The sequence below is a fragment of the Salvelinus sp. IW2-2015 genome, linkage group LG36, assembly GCF_002910315.2.
Source record: "Salvelinus sp. IW2-2015 linkage group LG36, ASM291031v2, whole genome shotgun sequence".
NCBI classification, from domain to species: Eukaryota; Metazoa; Chordata; class Actinopteri; order Salmoniformes; family Salmonidae; genus Salvelinus; species Salvelinus sp. IW2-2015.
The window spans coordinates 24,311,925-24,320,918 of record NC_036875.1 but is presented as its reverse complement, the minus strand read 5'-3'; positions in this window follow the sequence as shown (position 1 = coordinate 24,320,918).

The window sequence follows — 8,994 nt, the reverse complement described above, 5'->3', positions numbered from 1 at the left end:
TTGTGTTGTTGTTATTATTAGCAGATTGGGTCTTTTTTAATATAAAGGGATATTGAACTTTTTCTGTTCACAGGAGTAACAACAAGAATTTGTGCATGAGGCAGGTGAGACTTGAGTTTCGGCATCAGCTGGAAGACGGTATACCTTTTTGGTCAGTGTCAGTGGAGGAAAGGGTGAGTGGAGGGATGTTGAGGCGGACTCTCAGTCTGCTGCTCTCTCCCTCCGCTGAGACTGACCCTCAGCCCAGTAAAATAAAAATAAAGAGCAAATTATTTAAATGTATGCTGACTCAGCTGTGCTTCCGCACCGAGCTAAAGGCTAGAGCTGCCGCTTTCAAGAAGCGTGACACTAATCCGGGTGTATAAAAGAAATCCTACTATGCCCTCAGACAAACCATCAAAACAGGTAAAGCATCAATACATGACTAAGATTGAACCCTACTATACTGGCTCTGATGCTCATTGAATGTGGCAGGGCTTGCAAACTATTACGGACTACAAAGGGAAACCCAGAGGCGAGCTGCCCAGTGACGCAAGCCTACCAGATGGGCTAAATGCCTTTTATGCTCGCTTCGAGGCAAGTAACACTGAAGCATACATGAGGGCACCAGCTGTTCCGGATGACTGTGTGATCCCGCTCTCCATAGCCGATGTGAGCAAGACCTTTAAACAGGTCAACATTCATAAGGCCGCGGGGTCAGGTGGATTACCAGGACGTGTACTCAGAGCATGCTCAGACCAACTGGGAAGTGTCTTCACTGACATTTTCAACCTCTCCCTGACCGAGTCTGTAATACCTACATGTTTAAAGCAGACCATCTGTCTAAATGACTACCGCCCCGTAGCACTCACGTCGGTAACCATGAAGTGCTTTGAAAGGCTGCTCATGGCTCACATCAACACCAACATCCTTGGAAACCCTAGACCCACTCCAATTCGCATGCCGCCCCATCATATCCACAGATGACGCAATCTCAATCGCACTCCACACTTCCCTTTCCCACCTGGACAAAAGGAACACCTATGTGAGAATGCTGTTCATTAACTACAGCTCAGCGTTCAACATTATAGTGCCCACAAAGCTCATCACTAAGTTAAGGACTCTGGGACTAAATACCTCCCTCTGCAACTGGATCCTGGACTTCCTGACGTTCCGCCCCCAGGTGGTAAGGGTAGGCAACAACACATCTGCCATGCTGATCCTCAACACTGGAGCACCTCAGGGGTGCGCACTTAGTCCCTTCTGTACTCCCTGTTCACCCATGTCTGCATGGCCAAGCACAACTCCAACACCATCATTAAGGATGCCGACAACACAACAGTGGTAGGCCTGATCATCGACAATTATGAGACAGCCTACAGGGAGGAGATCCGAGACCTGGCAGTGTGGTGCCAGGACAACAACCTCTCCCTCAACGTGAGCAAGACAAAGGAGATGATTGTGGACTGCAGGAAAAGAAAGGCTGAACACGCTCCCATTCACATTGACTGGGCTGTAGTGTAGCAGGTTGAGAGATTCAAGTTCCTTGGTGTCCACATCACCAACAAACTATCATGGTCTAAACACACCAAGAGAGTCGTGAAGAGGGCACAACAACTCCCTTTCCCCCTCAGGAGACTGAAAAGATATGGCATGGGTCCCCAGATCTTCAAAGTTATACAACTACACCATTGAGAGCATCCTGAGTGGTTGCATCACCGCCTGGTATGGCAACTGCTTGGCATCCGACCATAAGGCGCTACAGAGGGTAGTGCATACGTCCCAGTACATCGCTGGGGCCAAGCTTCCTGCCATCCAGGACCTACAGTGGTTCCTCCTTTAAAAGTTGTGAGCTTACACCGTGGGACTTAGAGGTACCCAGCATCATGGCTTCATTGCTCCAGACCACCACAAGGGGGAGTTACAGCACTCATTATGCATTTGGGTCCCAAGGTTTTTAAATTACCAATCATATCGAGTGGTTCCAATGACGAATTTCACGTGGGCCACCCGTCTCTGGTGACTTCAGCAAAGATGGCTGAGAAAACATTACGGGGAAGCAAATGTATGACTCGTCATAACGAGTCAAGCAAAAAAATTACAATTGAGAGAAATATGTTAATTAATGTAGAGACAAACGATTATGACAAAAAAATATGCACAAAATAAATTTACGAAAATCGCTATTTAGCAAGTTTTTTTTCAGCCATATCCAATACCAGGTGTATCAAACTCATTCATTATAGCAAGCAGGGAGTAGGTTTCGAACCCTCAACATTCTAGTCCGAAGTCCAGCACGCTTTCGACTATGCCCAAATGGGGTTGGGGCCGATTGTGGGTAAAAACACATTATCAATTGGAATCTTTAACATGTGGAAAGGGGAAAAAGTATTATGATTAGATTTTCACAAGCATAGCAGGATGGGCTGTTAGCTGAACAATAGACTATTCAACCTTTACTAAAGAATTGTCGAATAGCCGAGCTAGGTGTGAACCCCCCTCCCCAACTTGAGCTGGGTGTGAAACCCCCCCTTCCCCCAACTTGCAACAAATAATTTTCAGGACTATCTAGAAAAATCAGTGGAGATGCGCAATAGGTTTCTAAGAAGAGGCTATTCTCCACAATGTGTGGAGGAAGCTCTTAATTTGGCATTAGGGAACACACGAGATGAACTGCTTAAAAAAACCCGCTAGAGCTAAAGAACACTCTGTAATGGTCACAACTACATATGCTTTGAACTCGTAAAAAGTGGAAGATGCAGTCAAGAAACATTGGCATGTTTTTTCACACGATAAATTGGTCCATGCCAACTGCCAGCCACAAAAGAAAATCAGCCAGAACATTTTGGGATTTTCACCCTCCAGACATTATTTCCTAAAGGTCTTAATGATGAAATGCCTATGTATGTTATGTTATAAATTTGAACATGAATTATGCCCCTATTTCAGATTACGCTGACGTTTTTCTTACACTGTACCCAATGATTTATGAAAACTTGCTTGGTAGGTCGATGTCCTCATTGTGGTTTTACAGACATGTATAATACGTTTATTGTACACACTTTATTTGAATATTTATGAAATGCATATTGTTATATTTGGTAGCACTTATTTGTTTTTCCTTCGCCTCCAACCCCTTTTGATGTGTGGAAACGGATGTGGGTGTGGCTAGGTCCACATAAGGGTTCTAATTTAAAAAACTCACAAAAGCTCTGACGAAGGCCGTGAGGCCGATACGTAAAGCTTATTAAATATCAGTGATACGATCAAGAGCAGTGTGCGGGTTCCTTCTTTTTCCTCATCTTATCCGGCTGTTGCCATGCACCTGCAAAAAAAGATAGCTCAGATGTGTGAGTGCCTTTTGAATTTGACTTTACAAACAACAAGAGGGTTTAATTGGAGTCTATTTCTTCGGAGCCTAGACCTATATAAAATAACTTAACTGGCTGAGGTAGGCGAACAGGCTTGACAGCCTAATAGAAGTAGGAATTGTTTTATTAGGCCTACTTAATTGCAACTGGTCAAAAATGTAGCATCCTACATAAAACAATAATTTAAAGAGAAAAAGTCTGCACGTTCGAACTAAACTAACTAAAATGAAAGTGCACATTTGTAATTCCCAAACTCTAAAAGTAATTTGAAAGGTAGATACAAATTATGTGTGACATTGTGGTTACAATAAAGAATGTAGCCCATCAGGCAAATTATTCTTATTAGCAGGACAATAGACTTTTTATAGCCCGGCTACTGTTGTGAAAATCCCTCAACTTCAATGTATTCGATGCTTAAGTACTCTAAAGTGTTCAATTTCTAACTCAAAACAACATTTCTTCATCAACATCTTTATGCTTTCGTTAATCTTCTTGATCTTTTCCTTTTTTTCTGTGGCAGTTTTGAGCAAATTGCTCAAGGGCCACAGTTGATTTGTCTGTGAAGATGATGATATTGAATGTCTCGTCAGCTTTGATCCATGCCTGGGCCTGCAGGACGCAAAGTTTTTTGTTTGTCAGACAAATAATTGGGTCGAAACTACCGAACAGCGCAAAACAAGCGAACAAACATGGTTAATGTTCTGAGAATTTAAAAAAAATGATGTACATTTAAACTCAGTTTTTCACAATTCCTGACATTTAATCCTAGTAAAAATTCCCGGTCTTAGGTCAGTTAGGATCATCACTTTATTTTAAGAATGTGAAATTATTTATTTCAGCTGTTGTTTCTTTCATCACATTCCCAGCGAGTCAGAAGTTTACATGCACTCAATTAGCATTTGGTAGCATTGCCTTTAAATTGTTTAACTTGGGTCAAACGTTTCGGGTAGCCTTCCACAAGATTCCCACATTGTCCATTTGGAAGACCCATTTGCGACCAAGCTTTAACTTCTTGACTGATGTCTTGAGATTTTGCTTAAATATGTCCACATCATTTTCCTTTCCTCATGATGCCATCTATATTGTGAAGTGCACCAGTCCCTCCTGCAGCAAAGCAACCCCACAACATGATGCTGCCACCCCCATGCTTGACAGTTGGGATGGTGTTCTTCGGCTTGCAAGTCTCCCCCTTTTTCCTCCAAACATAGTGATGGTCATTATGGCAAAACAGTTCTATTTTTGTTTCATCAGACCAGAGGACATTTCTCCAAAAAGTACGATCTTTGTCCCCATGTGCAGTTACAAACCGTAGTCTGGCTTTTTTATGGCGGTTTTGGAGCAGTGGCTTCTTCCTTGCTGAGCGGCCTTTCAGGTTATGTCGATATAGGACTTGTTTTACTGTGGATATAGATACTTTGTACCAGTTTCCCCCAGCATCTTCACAAGGTCCTTTGCTGTCGTTCTGGGATTGATTTGCACTTTTCGCACCAAAGTACATTCACGTCTAGGAGACAGAACGCGTCTCCTTCCTGAGCGGTATGACGGCTGTGTGGTCCCATGGTGTTTATACTTGCATACTCTACTTGCGTACTCTGAACGTGGTACCTTCAGGCATTTGGAAGTTGCTCCCAAGGATGAACCATACTTGTGGTCTACAATTTATTTTCTGAGGTCTTGACTGATTTCTTTTGATTTTCCCATGATGTCAAGCAAAGAGGCAATGAGTTTGAAGGTAGGCCTTGAAATACATTCACAGGTACACCTCCAATTGACTCAAATTATGTCAATTAGCCTATCAGAAGCTTCTAAAGCCATGACATCATTTTCTGAAATTTTCCAAGCTGTTTAAAGGCACAGTCAACTTAGTGTATGTAAACGTCTGACCCACTGGAAATGTGATACAATTGTTGGAAAATTACTTGTGTCATGCACAAAGTAGATGTCCTAACCGACTTGCCAAAACTATAGTTTCTGAACAAGAAATATGTGGAGTGGGTGAAATACAAGTTTTATTGACTTCAACATAAGTGTATGTAAACTTCCGACTCCAACTGTATATATATAATTTCTTACCGAGCCGTGATGCCCGCAGATTACAGATTGCCTTTACCGATCGCTCATCTTCATTCATCAGTGAGTCAATGGCTTGAATAGTCATTGACTCACTCACGCGTTGAAAAGGGTGAGGAATGAGATGGAGTCACAGTCCATGCCAGGCACACCTGTGAGCTCTGGAACTCCACCTCCGACAGGCAGAGTCAACATACAGTACGTGGCGGGATCGTCAGGTTTTCGGTTCACCCTGACATTTCCATTCCTCTTCTGACAACAGAACTTGACCAAATGCTCACCAGGCACAGCAAGGGCCGCAAGGACCGTTATGCTGTTCTGCTATTCCAAGGATGTGAAACCAAAGAGAAATACCACGAGTGGGCACAGAATACATCGTCTTCCCGCTGTGGCCTTCTATTTCAGCACCATTTCGCGCTGCTCTGAGACAAGCATGGAGAAACGAAAATGTTCAAATATTCAATGATATTCTTACGATTTGAGTTTCTCCATGCTTGTCTCAGATCCAGTTATTTTGAAAGATTTATTTCTGATGTCTGCTAAATCATCAAGTTAGGTTTCTCCAGAAATAAATTGTTAAAAATAACTGGCTTTATTTACAAATTAGTGAGAATGTCTCACCCCATCTTCAAGAATTGCCTTTTTCTCACTCACTCTAGGTTAAATGAAAGCGAAATCTCCAAAATATTGTTACTTTTTAAATAAAGCGATAATTATTAATTAATTTAGAATTATATATAAGCCCCTTAGATATTCTCACAGATTCTAACAGAAAATGCCCCTTAGATATTAATTTAGAGTCCTCCAATCCTCTAAATGTGAAACGGCAGCCTTCCCTCTCTTCATGAGAAGAGGAGGTGTAGCAGGGATCGGACCAAGACGCAGCGTAGCTCGTGTTCAACATGATTTTAATTACGTAAATACTGAACACTAAACAAATACAAAATAACAAATGTGGCTTACCGATACAGCCCTATCTGGTGCAGAGACAACACAAAGACAGGAAACAACCACCCACAAATCCCCAACACAAAACAAGCCACCTATATATGATTCTCAATCAGGGACAACGATTGACAGCTGCCTCTGATTGAGAACCATATTAGGCCGAACACAGAAACAGACAAACTAGACACACAACATAGAATGCCCACCCAGCTCACGTCCTGACCAACACTAAAACAAGCAAAACACATAAGAACTATGGTGGATGTGACAAAATGTAAGGTGTGCCGCAGTATGATGCAACTTTTAAAGGAGGAACCACTAGTATATATTTAGGCGGTGTGAGAGGAAGGCCCAAAAAATTGTCAAAGACTCCAGCCACCCAAGTTATAGACTGTTCTCCCTGAAACGCATGGCAAGCGGTACTGGAGCGCCAATTCTAGGTCCAAAAGGCTCCTTAACAGCTTCTACCCCGAAGTCATAAGCCTGCTCAACAATTAATAAAATGGCCACCCAGACTATTTAAATTGACACCCCCCCCCTTTTTTTTTTTACACTGCTGCTATTCACTGTTTATTATCTATGCATAGTCACTTTACTCATACCTAAAATTACAAATTATCTCGACTAACCTGTACTCCCGCACATTGACTCAGTACTGGTACCCTCTGTATATAGCCGCGTGATTTTTATATTATTGTGTTACTTTTTATTTTATTTTTTACTTTAGTTTAATTTGGTAAATATTTTCTTAACTCTATTTCTTGATCTGCATTGTTGGTTAAGGGCTTGTAAGTAAGCATTTCACGATAAGGTCTGTTGTATTCGGCGCATGTGACAAATATATATATATATTTTTGACAAGTAATACAACAACGGATCTATTACTGGTGTGATCATATAGCCTACCTCAAGTTTTGAAATATAATTTTAGAAAATGGCCCAAACAACAATGCATTGGCAGGGCAATTCAGGCAAGGCCATTATGCGGTGATAACGTATTGGGCCTATAGCTTACTACACAAACCTCATTGCTACAGTCCTGTTATTAATTGGGTAATGTTGAATAGGCTTACGTTTTTTAAATCATGTAAAATAAAATCGGAGCGCTAGATCTTGGCTTGCATTTTGACTCAAAGTGATCTTGACTCAGAAAAGGTTGGTGACCACTGTTCTAGAGTTTCCCTGTTAACACTATCAACGCTTCCCTTTACTGTGGCAATTAGGATCGAATCAACGCAATATTAACCACTTTCAATACAACATACCAAAACAAAACAGTAGGCCCATATTGAAATAGACCATTGCCATATATGGATCTGTGCCATTTACTTTGAACTGGACTGTGTTTACAGCATAAGCGGTCGTGAGTAGATGTGCTTGTTTTGAGATCTAAGCGAGAGCTGCATGTAGCCACGTGTGCACATTTTGTTCATATCCTTTGCTAGTTAGTGAATTATTAGTTATAGATATTTATAGTCAGCAATAAGGGAGTGATTGCTTCCTACAAGAGCACAAAACATGTACTGTATATTTCTAGACATCTTTCAAAAGTAAGTCAGGTAAAGAGCTTTTTTTTTGTCTTGAAGGGGAAGTGTTGTATTTTGAGACAGGCTTGAAGCTAAGTAGCCAATAGGCACAGGGTAGCAGAATTGGTCTGATTCTTTGTCATAATTGTATGGGAATAATAATGCTTTTTTTGTCTTTATCTTGCATCAAACAACACAACAACATTTTCAGTCACCTCCTTGTCTGAAGAACAAGTGGATAAACCGGTTATTGTCAAGCCGTGAATGTTTTTTTCTTCAAAAGTGTCATGAAATGTAGGCCTACATTGAACACCACACATTGGCTGCTACTGTAGGCTGAATGATAGAACAGCATAAAATGTTATGGGATGCATTTTCTCCATTGTTTTTGATGATAGGCCTACATTATGATCACATAGCCACAGTAACCTACTTGACCACTGTCTGAAACTATAACTTAAAGTGGGTACAGCCTCAGTGTTCACAGTAAACGCCCACTGGAAGTTGCACAACATCTTCACAATGTTCAAGTTTGCACTCAGCAGACATGAAATTTGCTCAGTGCGGGAAAAAAATTAGAGGGAACATTGGTCAGGATGACCATCAGCCTCCTGTTTAGCCGCATGCAGGCCTCTACCAGCTCCAAGTGGTCTGGGGACACAACAGAAGAGCGGGAGAAGCTTATGTTTTACTTAAGTACTAAACTCAGCAAAAAAGAAAAGTCCCTTAACTTGTTATGGCTGCAGGGGGCGTATTGAATAACTGGAAAGAGGTGCCCATTTTCAAACGGCCTCGTACTCAATTCTTGCTCGTACAATATGCATATTATTATTACTATTGGATAGAAAACACTCTCTAGTTTCTAAAACCGTTTGAATTATTTCTCTAAGTGAAACAGAACTCTTTTTACAGACCATTTCCTATCCGGAAGTGAGATTTCCAAAAGCGATGTCTCTCTTCAAGAGCTTGTTTATTTATTTAATTTTTTATTTTTTATTTAATTTTACCGTTATTTTACCAGGTAAGTTGACTGAGAACACGTTCTCATTTGCAGCAACGACCTGGGGAATAGTTACAGGGGAGAGGAGGGGGATGAATGA